We start from the raw sequence: 15940 nt of genomic DNA, 5'->3' as shown, positions 1-15940 counted from the left end.
TAAGGGAGATAACTAGTCCTAAAACAAAATGTCGACGCCCATGAAATTAATTTAAGAATGTCATTTCAGAAAATCCATTTGATTGCATTGCCAGTTCAATATCCAACACTCTTAATTTTTTTATAGTAAAATTTCTCTCTTCATGGGCCATAGTTATGTGGGGTTTTTTAAAAATTAATCCTAAGTCGTCGTCACGATTCATGTTTATTTATAATAATAAAAGAATGATTTATTGCTAGAAGGGGTGCAACTCTTACTTGACTTGGCCAAATATACTAGATAATCAACCACATAAAAAAAATCCCGGTTACGCATGGACAATGGAACTTTTCGTCAAATATTGACAACGGTCCCACACTCTCCGTATGTTCAAGACAAGGGGGTTCTTGATGCCCGACTAGGAGGTTCTGGGTGACCGAGACTAACAATATGAGCCATTATTCTTTCTGGAGCATCCTATATAAATTGTTTTAATGGTATTTAGTAATTAAACTGGAATATACAGATGACAATTCTATATAATACAATTACTGCTTATTACTGAGTGACCTTGCAACTAGGCTTTCTCTAGTCATTATCAAGCAATGATAAAATATGAAAATATAACAAGACAATACATACATGTACACAACAATACTTAGTTAATGTTGACTACCTAGAGATAATTACAGGTAATCTAACTTAATTAAGGGCTAAAAGGTTAAAAGCTAATAACAACATTCAATACGACCACTTTACCTGAAAATTAACACAAATTGATTCATTGATTAATGGATAACTTGTTGTGGATTAGGTTTTAATGACAAACGCTGAAAGAAGATCATATTTGATTAATGCTGATGACCACTTCACCTGTAATTTTACGAGGATTTTATCATCAACAATTTCTATATATGGATTTAATTGATATAAAAGTTGAAACTTGTATAATAATCCATGATGTTTCATATAAATATAAACATTATTCACATGAGCTGTTAAAATTGATTTAAATACGGCACGTATTTCTAACTTATGATTTTGCTTTAAGAAATACAACCTTCTCTTTAAAACAGCCAACCTAGCAGCCGATAATAAAAATACTAAAAATAAATTATCAGCTTCCTTTCTGACAGGATATATGTCATATATGAGCTCGTATAATGATTTGACATATTTACAGTCTAGTAAGATATGCCGCAAAGTTTCAACACATTGATCTTCACATAAGATACAAAAAGGATCAGGAACTAATTTAGCTTTACACTTCTTATAATTAGTCCATACAATATTGTGTACAATCTTGTAATCAGTATCTACAAATTCAGAACATTTGGAAGGATGGAATACCGACTTCCAAACATTCGACCAATCAACATCATAACCTAATTCTCCCCAATAATCCAGACTTGTAGGTTTAACAGAAAATACATTCCTAAGAATTTTATATACTGAACCAGATTTTATGTTGGTCAAGACAAAATCTTTATCCTGAACATTCAGAACAAAATCAACCGAGTAACTCAGATCAAGTGAATCTTGATAATTTGTATTGATGATATCAACCCACTCATTTGGCAATGCTTTTAATAGTGCAGAGTACTGATTTTTAACCTTTACCAATGAAGCCTCTGGAACTAGGCTCTTAATTAAAAAATAAATTTCATCAGCAGACAAAAATCCAGGAGTTAATTGACAATAAATATCTGCAATTTTCACAATACCTGATACTACAAAACCTTTGAAGTATAAGGATTTGGAACGATGAATTATTATATTTGGGTTATCAAAAAGAGGCTGATTTAATACATCATTAAATGACTCAAGTAGAGGACGTTTTCCATCAGAAAACCGATCCCATGCTAAAAGCATAGAACTATAAAAAAAGGGTAATGACTTTAAATGAATAGGTTTATATTTGATAAATATTAATTCAGGTGCTATCATTACAACAATTAAGATATTTTGACAACCATGCTAATCTAAAAGACAACTGTTTAAGTGATATTTCATTCAGATTCAATCCTCCTTGATCCAGTCCACCACAAATGGTATTCTTTTTAATTAAAGACGGTTTACCAGACCACAGGAATTGCCTTATTGAACGTTCAATTTTCTGAAGAGCCCACAGTGGGATGTCTGTAACACGGAGAATGTACCATAATGTTGACAAACACAACGTATTAATAACCACAACCTTTCCTTTTACATGAAGCTGCCTTGTTCTCCATAAATTTAAAATTCTGGAAATTTTAACGATCCTTGACTCCCAATTTAACTTTTCACACAAATTCTTATCAGGGCCTAGATAAATCCCAAGAATTTTAGTTGCACCAACAGTTTGTTTTACCGGAACACATCCACTATTGGATATCTTCGCGCTAACAGTAATTCGGATTTATCAACATTAATTTTTGCACCAGACGCAGAGCAATAGATATTAACAGTGTCAAGGGCTTCTTGTATAGAGTCAACGGTTGAAACAGTCAATGTTGAATCATCTGCGTGTTGAAAAATAAGCGAATCGTTATCAGATCCTGGTATACTAACTCCCTTAGTGTCTAGGTTTGACTTCACCAACAAATTCAAAGGTTCTGACGTAAGCACATACAGAAGAGCAGAGATTGGACATCCTTGTCTGACAGATCTTGAGACAGGGAAAGACAGGGATACATGCCCATTTATTTGTATGGAGCTATTAATTTGATTATATAAAATCTTGATATTATTCACAAAACTTTCACCGAAACCGCATTTAACCAACAAATCAAACAAGTATTGATGGTTAACCCTATCCAAGCCTTTTTCAGCGTCCAACTTAAGTAGGTAAAGGGGAAGATCCTCAAGCTCGACAAAATCGATAAGGTCTCGAATATTTAAGATATTGCAAGCTATATCACGACCAGGTATACAACAAGTTTGCTCTGGAGATATTATAGAAGCCATAACAGTTTTAAGACGTAGTGCCAGAGTTCTAGAATATATCTTATAGTCAACATTTAGCAGACTAATTGGTCGCCAATTTTTAAGCTCTGTTTTATCACCACGTTTCTTGTAGAATAATGATACAACACCTCGTTTCATTGATCGACTAAGTTCACCAAGCTTTTGAACTTCCTTGATAACATCGTAATAAATATTACCCAGTATATCCCAAAAATGTACGTAAAACTCAACTGTTAGTCCATCAGGACCTGGAGATTTGGATCTCTTCATTCCCTTTAAGGAATGGTACATTTCTTTCAAACTTATATCAGAGTCACAAAAAGAATTTTGATCATCGGATAATGTGTTCTCTACAAGATCTAATAAGACAGTTTGATTATTTTTTGTCAACAGGTTCGTCAGTGTATAATGTCTTATAGAACTTAACAGCTTCGTGAAGAATACTAATGGTGTCACTAACGACTCTACCATCAGACGATTTTACACTTTTAATTACATTTGATTCCTGGTGAAACTTTTCCAAATTCAGGAAAAATTTAGAACATTTATCTGATTCCAAAGAAATATCAGATTTAGCACGAAGAGCTGCACCTTGGCACTTAACTTTTTCATAGGTGTCCAGTTTACTTAGCAATTCAGATATCGGAGCATGGTCATAAGCTGGGTTATTATTAGCTCGAGAATAATGATGATTTAAAGCAGTTTGAATACTCCAAAACTCCTCCTGAAGTTTTTTTCCTCCTCCTTTGTGAATAAAAAATACTGACCTCTTTTAATTTTTATTTGAGGTTGTCCACCAAACTAATTTTTCAGTTTTAAATAAAGGACATTGCTGAAAATCAGTAATTGTTTTTCTAATTAATTGGCAGTACTCCAATTCTTGTAGGTAAAGATTATTAAACACCCAAAGACCCGGCCCCTTATCATAACCATCAAAATTCAAAATCACAGTTACATAGAGATATAAATGAATATGTACAATAAGATAATAAACACTTACTCAGAAATACATAGTCAATCCGCGATTGTTTGAGGTCACCTTGAACAAACTGGCGTCTGGTAAATACTTGTTTCTCGGGATTCTTCCTCCTCCAAATATCAAACAGATTATCACAAGTAAAAGTTGACAGCAATTTGTTTGTCAGATTGAAGGCAAACATGTTACTAGACCGGTCAAGATGCAGTTCCATCACATCATTGAAGTCTCCACACACTAAAACATTTTCAGAGGATAATATCATGGTTGAAACTTTGTCATAAAACGATTTCCTGTCCTGTTGATTATTTGGTGAATAAACACACAATAAATCAAATACTACGTCATTTTCATTTATCTGACAGCGAACGAGACGACCGTCATCATCACTGGAAACAAACTGACATTTTGGTACACAAAATGTTTAGAAATAAATATTGCACACTCTTTAAAGCCGTTATTCGAAATCGAATAAAAAACTTCGCCATCCCAAATATGTTTATAAGTATCAATAAACACGCCATCCCAATGTGTCTCTTGTACACAAATAATGTCTAACTTTTTGTCACGCCTGTTCGCAACAAAATTTTGATATTTCGAAAAACTTCTGAGACCATTGACGTTTATAATTGCTATCTATACCATTGAGATCACTAATAGTAAATTAGGAAACAGAAACATTTTTACGCAACGATTTGGAACGTGTACCTTTCATCACTGATTCTGATATTAAGGCAGCATTGGCTTGACTTAGTTTCAAAGAGTCACTTTTGGATTTAATTTTCTGTACTTTTTGTATCTTGCTCTGGTTTAAATCACCCACACTGGTATGTGCTGTGTCAACATGATCTGTTGAAGCACGCGCTATGGTAATGGTTGATGTAGCAACAATGGCCTTCGATTCACCCAAAACAACATTTTCTGGTTGATCATTGCTCCTACAATTATTCTCAAACATAGAAGTATCTCTTGATTTCAAACAATCACATTTCCAATCATCCTCATGACAACGTTGACAAAAGACAGATGTACAAGATTTCTTACCATGTCCATGTTGCTTGCACCTGTAACATCTAAAATCTGGGCAATCAGCAATCATGTGACCAGGCTGTAAACAAGAGAAGCAAACCTTCTCTTGGTCATTGTGGCGAACAGAATATGACGTACCACCAAAAACAGTCGCATAGGGTAAACTGGCGACTTTCTGGGGAAAGTTCACCTTTAAAAACCTTGTTCCGTCATACTTCTTCTTACCATTCACATCAATGGTTTTCCTAGTAATAGGACCCACGGGATTCACTCCCCATAATTTAAGTTTTGCAAATATTTCACTGTCTAATATATAGACTGGGATGTTCATGAAGGAAACCACCTTTATTCTTGAGTCTATGAATTTACAATGCAGTCCTCCTGCTTCAGTTTCTAAACCATTTTCAGTCAAACTTTCAGCAAGATCACGATTAATTAGAGTCACATCAGAGGAGTGCCTACATGGAACACAGGCAAACACACAATCAAATCCGAGTGAATCTTCTACTAATTCAATTACTTCTGTAGCACGGGTCTTCTTAATATCATTCACGAACACTTTAACAGTATTTCTTTTCACTAGCATGTTAGAGTCAATAAGGTCAGAAGTCATGACCGATGTGCTTGACCCCGATATTTTGAAAGTTCACAAATGGCTGTGAAAACAGCCGGGGCAAAAAAGCCCCTGAAGCCTATCCGTGGCACTCTATATAGAAATTCGTAAGTCCAAACTGACACTAACCACTTGGTATTTCTAAATTTCCAACCATCAGTATGGAAACCTAACAATTACCTCGATTAACAACGATTTGTGGAGACAGATATGCAATACATCTTTCCCCCATAAAGAGTCAACCGCCAACCTCAGTAACTCGCCGAACATAACTGATTTGAAATTAGAGTAAAAAAGGAAACGATAGAATGTAAATCAGTTCATATACATTCAGATAACATTATTGTATGCGTTGCGACCCATTTGTGTCAATTTCTAGGTCCAAAATATTAGCGATTTAGCTCTTTTAAATATTAAATATTGATTAAATAGAATTTGTTATGCTTAACCCATGATAATGTAATAAGAGTGTCATGCGCCTTGGGGAGGAACAATCCTTGATCTCATTGAACCAAATGTTAGTCCCGAAATGACCTAGTTTATAGTTTTTGTCGAGTGGGCGTTAACCACCTCTCTCTCTCTCTCTCTCTCTCTCTCTCTCTCTCATGTACAGGTTAGCACGTGCGTGCTGTATAATAAGGCCTGTCATTGAGTCAACTGGCGTGGTTTCGAATCCCCGACCGTACGTGACAAGGAGTAGGGTCGCATGTCCAACCTCGTGGGTTTTCTCCGGGTCCTTCGGTTTCCTCCCACTGCTAAACACCCCTACGCGCAAGCGAATTATTGAAATAAAATTAAACCGTATGTTAGTCCCGAAATTACCTAGTTTGTGTCGAGTGGACGTTAAACCCCATTTCTCTCTCTCTTTTTAGTTCATGCATCTTAAAATTTCATTGGTCAACCTCATACAATTTGTAGAGCAGAGACGCGGCCAGAGGTTACACCCTGTGGTGAAAAACGTTTAGCCCGATGAAAAATTGGGGAAAAGATGGGGCCGGTCAAAGAGACCGGAATTAAACGAAGACGGGTATACGTCACCACCTGGACGGTGGCGCTATGGCCTAAACTTATATCAAATTCCCTCCTCGGTATATCGTCCCATCTGACCAACTATACGCTTTTCCTTGCAAGACACTCTGTCCTGTATCACTGATAATGGGGAATCACGCCGCAAAATCAAGATCAACTTTTTCGACCAACAACAGTGCCTGAACCTCAAGGAAAGCGAGCATCAACCCGTGTCCCATTGCTTCAGCTAGTGATTCTCAACCAGTGTGCCGTGCCGCGAGATCTACCAAAGTGTGCCGCGAAATTTGGAACGGCAGACTAAGAAAACGCGAAAAGCCACTTGATTCCAATTGTGTATTCACTGGTGTCTACTGATAAGTCCATAGCTGTGTTTTTCTTTATATAGTTATTCTATGTTTCTATGACTAGTTTGTACGCCGTCTATGGCATGCCATATTTTAATTTTGCAAAATTCAGATATTTTTCATATATATTTAGCTAGGTGTGCCGCTATTTTTTCATGTGTTCCAAGGTTGAGAACCACTGCTTCAGCCTAACATCGTGTATGCGCAGAACCAATTTATTTTGTTTGTGAAGCTTTGTTACTCATGGTTTATATAAATAAAATATTTATTGTGTTATCCGCGATAACATTTGATAAATAACCCAACAAATATAGCTATATCCTAATCCACGGATGGTTTAATTATGGGCACTTGGAAATCTTCCTTTTCCTTTAGCATTAACATTAACACTGTTTATTGTGCTATTCATTGGTGGCGAATTGAATGACGACCTCGTGATATATTAAAATTAAAGTTCATAAAATATAATATGGTAAATATTTATTCGATGACAATGCAATTTGGTTTTGTTTAACGAAACATAATCAATATTTCTTGAGGGGTTGGATGACCGAATGGTTAGCACGTGCGCGCAGTATCGTAAGGTCTCTCATTGAGTCAACGGGCGTGGTTTCGTTTCCCCGGTGGTACGTGACAAGGAGTAGGGACGCCTTCCAACCTCGTGGGTTTTTTCCGGTTCCTCCTCCGGTTTCCTCCCACTTCTAAAGACCCCCACACGCAAGCGAATTGTTGAAATAAAATTGAACCATATGTTAGTCCCAAAATGACCTAGTTTGTGTCGAGTGGACGTTACCCCCCGCCCCCCCTCTCTCTCTCCCTCTCTCTCTGTCTCCATAGTTCTTCCCATCCGAATAAACATTGACTGTTCCTTGCCAAGTCTCTCGTTGTGCACCACTGACAAGGGGAAACCAAATCTCCAGGTAATTTCAAGACCAACACCTGAATCGAACCCGGCACGTCCTTGTTAATGAGTCACATTGGATTCAACAAAATCAGTTAAGAAAACTGAAATCTGTAACGCAAAATGAAATGAAACGCGGATTAACGTCCTACTGTTTTGCTCCGATTGGGCCAATGACGATGAGCATGCGCCATAAAGTGTGCTACGAGGGAAATTTTGCCCGGACAGTGGCGCTACGACCTACTCTTATATCGAATTTCAACTGCCAAGGGAACTTTTAAGTCCACATCGATGCGTACACGGGACCTCGGTTTTTCGTGCCACCCGGACGACTAGACCACTGACAAGGGGAAACCACGCCAGAAAATCCCGATGAACTTTCTCGGGCAACACCGGGAGCGAACCCGCGACCTGTAGGTTAGCGAGCCAGCGTCTTACTTACTAAGCCAACGTGGCTTCCTAGTGAGGTTTTCAAAGAATGTTATAAGTCAAAACTATAATAGTTTCGTCTAAAAAGAATTCTGTCTTGGAATGGGGAGAGAGAGAGAGAGAGAAATGGGGTTTAACGTCCACTCGACAGAAACTAGGTCATTTCGGGACTAACACATGGTTCAATTTTATTTCAACAATTCGCTTGCGCCTAGGGGTCTTTAGCAGTGGTAGGAAACCGGAGGACCCGGAGAAAACCCACACGAGGGGAATCGAAACCCCGCCAGTTGACTCAATGACAGACCGTATGATACAGCGCACCCCCCTAGTCTTGAAATGTGAGCAAGGTTTCAGTGCCAAAAGCAATATCTCTCCCCAGATGATTGATTGCCTTCAGGTTACGATCTAGCCCAGTGATTATCAACCAGGGTGCCGTCAGATCTTGCTAAGTGTACCGCAATATTTTGAACGGCACACTAAGAAAATTTCTCACTCAAGAAGCCTGCTATTTATATATCTGATGAAATTCCCAACACGACAATAAAGTAACTTCATAGCTGTGTTTTTCTTTATTTAGCATGAGTCATTCTATGTGTCTATGACTATTCTCTGTCTACGGTTGTATTCTATGACTTGCCATGTCTTTATTTTGCAAAATTCAAATATTTTTCATATATATATATATTTAGCCAGGTGTGCCGCTATTTTATCATATGTTCCAAGGTGTGCCGTTGTCCAAAAAACAGTTTGAGAACCACTGATCTAGCCGAACAAATCCAGCATTTCAAGGAATTAAAAGGCTTCGTGCTTAAAAGCCGCTGTCCGTGAATGAAGTAACGGAAGTGTATATGGATTATAAATTAAGATGGCGGGTATTTTTAACAGACATTTATTTCACCAATTATTTGGCTTTATTTTAATCCCTATTAGGCGCAGACGATCCTTTATAAATAATTCCCCTTTTACATTTCACATTATCCGAAAACGTCATCACAACCTTTCTAGTAGACCTAGGATGATATTAGTAAACAATAGGTAATAACAAAGAACAATGGCTTTTGAAAGAGTACTGACTTTTTAATGCGATAAGATTATTAATTGCAGGTGAGCGTATATAGAGAGTCTACATACTGATGTCAAGGAATGATACAAACAATACTAGCCTTTAACTCCGTTTGTTATACGTATGTATATAAAGGAACTGATGTACACATACATTGTCATATACTGATGTCGAGATAATAATAGGGACAATACTAGGTTTTGAGTCCGTTTGTTATGCGTATAAAGGAACTGAGACCATATACATACATTGTCAGATGTTTTTGTTTGCCAGATATTTTCTATCTATCGGTTATTGTTTTTTAAGTTCATTAAAGGTTTTTTTTTGTTTTGATTTATTTTTTATTCTTTTTATTTATTTTTTTTGTCATAAACAGGCTTTGAATTACATACACAATAAAATACAAATAGCCTCGCAAATTTTCTATCAACCGGTTAGTGTATTTGAAGTTCATTAAAGTTTTGTTTTTTTTTTTCATAAAAAGGCTTTGAATTACATACACAATAAAATACAAAAATAACCTCGCAAGATGTTGAAAAACAACTACGCTGTGTCTCAAAATAAATATAGCCATAGGCGTAAAGGCTCGATGAATGTTAAGGGCGCAGAACCTGAAATGCTCTGAAATCTTTTAGGGTTGTTGACAGCGTCCCCTCCACCCCCCCCCCCCCCCACACGAATATTTGAAAAATTTAACGGCCGTAAACGAGTTTTCCTACTATTCCAGCCAGTGAATACAGCAACTTCAAAGTGGTCTAATATAGCCTAACTTGGGTGGGTGACACGAATTACGATCAACAAATCAATTATTTACAGTCCACGGAGAGGGGTTCATCGGCAGAAAATTTTGAAAATTTAACTGCGGCAAACGCGTTTTCCTGCAATTCGAGTCCATGAATACAGCAACATCAATGTGGTCCAATATAGCCTACCTTTGGTGGCTGAACTGAATCCCAAACAATCAATCAATCGACGCTGGGTATGGGGACTGGAGTAGCAGTAACTACAAAGTTTTCAACTGTTTTGCAACCGAAATCCCACTCTATGTCGATTTCAATTCCAGCCATCCAACCAGACTGTAGGAGATAGAGAGAAATTGGGTTTAACGTCCACTCGACACAAACTAGGTCATTTCGGGACTAACATATGGTTTAATTTTATTTACATAATTCGCTTGCGCGTAGGGGTCTTTAGCAGTGGGAGGAAACCGGAGGCTCCGGAGAAAACCCACGAGGTTGGACAGGCGACCCTACTCCTTGCCACGTACAACCGGGGATTCGAAACCACGCCAGTCGACTCAATGACAGACTTTATGATACAGCGCGCGCACGCTTTTTTTTTTTTTTTTTATTCATAGAAAGACATTAATACATTACATGTTCATTGCGAATACAATCGTAATTAATCATTAATCAGACAGCTATTTATAATATACTATTCAAAAAAAGTAGGGGATACTTGATTTTGGGGGCATAATACTAAAATATGCAAATGACTACGAAAAAAGTCACTATAGAACCTAACAGAAGAAACATTTCCAGTTACATGTGACGCCCAAACGCACCAATAGCTACCGCATGGAATGCATGTGATGCTTGGGATCATCATGGGGGTCCAACCCAAGATTTGCACGACTCTGACTTTGAATGTTACAGTCATTGTGGCATTGAATTCCAGGGTGGAAACATCAGTTTAATTGTTTTAGTGACCAGAAAACAAATTTTGATATGCGTCGGCTTACCCAAAATGAAAGGTTACGTGCCCTTGGCATGCTACAGATCGGCACAACACAGGCGGTTGTGGCGCGGACGATGAATGTTTCTCAGTCTGTCATAAGCAGGCTATGGTCCAGATACCGTGATACACAATCTGTACAGGACAGACCACGCTCAGGTCGACCAAGGGCGACCACTCAAGCCCAGGATCGATTTATCCGTACCTTGGCCTTGAGAAATCGTGTCATCACAGCAAATCAGATCAGCGCTCGTCTTCAAACAGACACTGGTGTGAGAGTGAGTGGCCAGACGATTCGGAATCGACTGCATAGGGGTCACCTTCGCGCCCGACGTCCTCGCGTGATCCCTTGTTTGAGAGATCATCACATTCAGGCAAGACGTCGTTGGTGTAGGGATCGTCAACACTGGGATAATCGACGCTGGAGCAATGTGATGTTTTCAGATGAGTCAAGGTTCACTGTTGATTTTTTGGACAGACGTAGGAGGGTGTGGCGTCGTCGAAACGAGCGCTTCCAAGACGTTAACGTCATCAGACATGATCGATTTGGGGGTGGTTCTGTTATGGTGTGGGGAGGCATCACTGTTGCTGGAAGAACGGCTTTACATGTTGTTGCAGGGCGTGTTACAGGCCAGTACTACCGGGACAACATCTTGGCAGTCCATGTTGTGCCGTTCGCACGACGTCATGGCCGCCGTTTCATCTTCCAGGATGACAACGCAAGATGTCACAGGGCCAGGATCGTTACAGGTTCCCTCCAACAACAGAACATCACCACATTACCTTGGCCAGCACTGAGTCCCGACCTCTCCCCCATCGAGCATGTCTGGGACATGCTTGGACAGAGGTTACGCCGACGTCAACAACGTCCTGCCAATGTCCAAGAACTTGCTGCTGCGTTGCAACAGGAATGGGACAATCTGGACCAAAATGACCTTAGACGTCTCATTAGGAGTATGCCACGTCGGATCAATGCTTGTTTGGCAAACAGAGGAGGATTTACCCGTTACTGACTTGGTTGTGATGCTGTGGTAACTTTGCTGTTTGACCCCGGGTATCATTTTACCCTTATAATGGTCAGTCTGTGCCTTACTTAGTCTAACGATCATTTGGAATAAATCGATGAATGTGAACTTCATTTCATTTTGTCATTTGTTTCTTCGTCAGTTTCATTAGGTGACTTTAATAACACTTAAAAATCAAATATCCCCTACTTTTTTTGAATAGTATATAAAAACTTAATGCATTTCCCCTACTGTCGAAAACGAAATGTAGGGGTTCTCGTAGAAATAAGTCTCTACGCCACTTTGTTATCAACTAGAAAAGTGACTATATATCTATACATAATTTAACATGTGAACCTTCAAAAGTAATATAAGGAAGTGAGAGTATAGCGTTTTTAAATCTGTCATCTTTTAATTTGAAATACATATAATTCAGATGTTTTTCAAGCATTTTCATAAATAATTTAATAGTGTCTATCTTTCTATTATGGTTAATATACATAAATCTTCTTTTAATAATTGCTAAGCGTATAAAGGAGAAAAACATATTTAGAAAATTATTGGATTTACTATCTTTTAGTACTGGCATTCCAAATACAGTCCACGTAAGCAATTGTTCCTTTGTAAATCCATACGGATAGAAATCTATCAGGAACAGGCGGATCTGTTCGTGGAGTTCTGATAGTTCCGGACACCCCAGAAGCAAGTGATGCATGGTTTCTACAATATTCTTGTTACAAATTGTACAATATGGTTCTTGAATCATACGAATTCTACAAAGCTTTTCGTTGGTAACCATTCAGCCATCCAACCCCCCTCAGACTAGGAGCTGCATTCACAAATAACAATGGTTGCCCGAAAAGTGCCATTCAAAATAGAGTGGCTCCAGACAAAAATTTTTAATCCATAGTCAATTCAGTACATATTTCAATTAAAAAAAGGAAAATTAGTGTTTTATTAGATTTCGGGCACATTATTTTGCCAACTAGATGGAATAATAATTTTTGTATTTACTTTACCCGTCGTGGAGTATTTTTGGTGATCTTATCAGGTCCTATTACATGATTTAATTATGAATGGCAGTCGAACAGGAAATCGGAACCTAATCCAATAAACATCGCAGGCTAGCGATGACATCGAGAGTTGATTATGGTCTGGATAAGGTAATTAATGTCTAATTAATAATTTAGATAACATCTCATGTCTAAAGAAAGACCTGCAACGGCAGACTTAGCTCTTGCATAATGTATGTTTAAGTGAGAGTTATCACATTTACCTTGTAATTTCATACCAATATATATATTATGTATGATTACAATCTAATACAATGTATATAATATATATATTATGTATGATTACAATCTAATACAATGTACTTTATCATATTCCTGGGGGAAATGAATTTATATAAGCGCCGGCTTGTTTTCAGATCCCACAATCATATAGTGTAATTTTATAATATGTAAATATTTATTGAATAAATAGTGTCATAAACAAATTATTAAAACATAGAAATGCACGGACTTTTCCTATTAGTGCAATATCTTGTTCGTTTGACGGACGACCTTGTTGTGAGTGGATTATCTTGTTTAGATAGACGGACAAGGTCACTCCAATTAATTTTCAGTTTGACGAACAAGATAATGCACTATTAATAGGAGTGACCATTTCCGTCCAACTGAGAGAGAGAGAGAGAGAGAGATCGGGTTTAACGTCCACTCGACACAAACTAGGTCATTTCAGGACTAACATATGGTTCAATTTTATTTCAATAATTCGCTTGCGCGTAGGGGACTTTAGCAGTGGGAGGAAACCGGAGATCCTGGAAAAAACCCCACGAGGTTGGACATGCGATCCTACTCCTTTTCACGTATAATCGGGAAATCGAAACCAGTTGACTCAATGACAGACCTTATGATACAGCGCGCACGCTCTACACTAACCATTCGGTCATACAACCCCCCTCCAACTGAAACAGTGATCAGTGATGCAGGATGGAGGGCCTGACAAGGACAGATGTCTAGTCGTTCGGATGGGACGAAACACCGAGGTCCCATGTATACATTGACGTGTACGTAAAAGATCCTTTGGAGGTTGGAATTCGATATAAGAGTAGGTCATAGTGCCGCTGCCCGGGCAAAATTTCCCTCATCATAGCACACTATGGTGTATGTCCGTCTTCATTAGTCGAGTTGGAGCAGAACCGTAGGACGTTAAACCCCATTTCATTTCATTTCGTTCATTCGTCCGCTTCCACCGGGGTGATATCACAGACAAAGAGTTCCTAAGAAATCTGCCAGAAGAGCAGGACAATTGTCTAGTTGTTCGGGTAGAACGAAAAACCGAGGTCCCGTGTACACATTGGCGTGCACGTAAACGACCCCTTGGCAGTTGGAATTCGATATAAGAGTAGGCCGTAGTGCCGCTGTCCAGGCAAAATTTCCCCCACAACACACTGTATGGTGTATGCCCGTCTTCATTAGCCCAGTTCGGAGCAAAACAGTAGGACATTAAACCCCATTTCATTTCATTTCATATCATTAGCCCTGTTCGAAGCAGAACAGTAGGACGTTAAACCCCATTTCATTTCTAAGAAAAAAAATACTGTCTCGAAGTAATTAAAGGACGGGTAGATCTATTTTCAAATCTTTAAATCTAATCCCACATATTGATGATGTCATATGAGTGTATATATTGTATAAAATATTAAATTATATTCGCTGAAATAAGCGAACAGTCCAAATCGAACGACAGTCATTTGAACCTAATTAGGCCATACTACACGAAATGGTTTATTATATTATTCTTTCGGCCCTGAGTCTGCCATTTTTAACATTCTGCCCGCATTTTCTTCTGGGATATGTTTTTCTGTATTCAATACAAATGGTGCTCGAATCCATTATGTCCATAGAAATGAAATGGGGTTTAACGTCCTACTGTTCTACTCCGATTGGGCTAATAAAGACGGGCATACGCCATACAGTGTGCTATGAGGGAAATTTTGCCCGGGCAGCGGCACTATGGCCTACCCTTATATCGAATTCCAACTGACAAGGGATCTTTTATGTGCATGCCAATTTATACCCGGGACCTCGGTTTTACGCCCCATCCGAACGACTAGATAGCTGTCCTTGCCAGGTCCTGCTTCCTCAGCCACTGACAAGAGGAAAACACTACGGAAAATATTGATTAACTTTCACGGCCAATGCAGAGATCGAACACGAGACATCCACGCTAGCAACCGTGGCTCCCTATGTCCATAGAGTACACAATATTGTGTACTGATGTTAACATGTTCACCATGTCTTAAATAACAAATGCATTAATATTCAAATCACATCTATCTCGTTTGGATTATAGATTCCGTGAACGATCGGTTCTAATGGGGTGATTTCGCTGACAGAGCAAAATCGAATCTTATCTCAACTTGAACAACATGAGCCAAGAAAAGTCACGCCCACAAACAAAAGTCACGCCCACAAACAAAAGTCACGCCTACACCACGTGAACAGGACCAATGACCCGGATGACATGTCAATAATCATTCAATAAGTACACGTTTCTTAGAATTTCCTGTTTGCCATGTCTGTCAATCAACTGAAAAAATATCATATTTAATAATTAAACATTTTTTTTTGTCACGAAATGGAAACTGTTTTCTTGTACAGTTTCCGCTGACACCTCGAACTGATTGTGACTTATGGAGTTATGGAGATCGTTCATCTTCTTGTCTGTGTATTTATTGTTCCAAGTGTGGATTCTCGTCGTTGGCACCATTTATCATTAGACAACTATCTATTGGATAATTTTATTGTGAACGTAACAACACCTTCGAAGTTACGTTGTGCCTCTCTTGCGTCTACTGATACGGCGGTGCTGGGGTTTGCGTTCAA

The sequence above is a fragment of the Patella vulgata genome, chromosome 7 (assembly GCF_932274485.2).
Source record: "Patella vulgata chromosome 7, xgPatVulg1.2, whole genome shotgun sequence".
NCBI classification, from domain to species: domain Eukaryota; kingdom Metazoa; phylum Mollusca; class Gastropoda; family Patellidae; genus Patella; species Patella vulgata.
The sequence above is the reverse complement of the archived record's forward strand: the minus strand, read 5'-3'. Positions refer to the sequence as shown.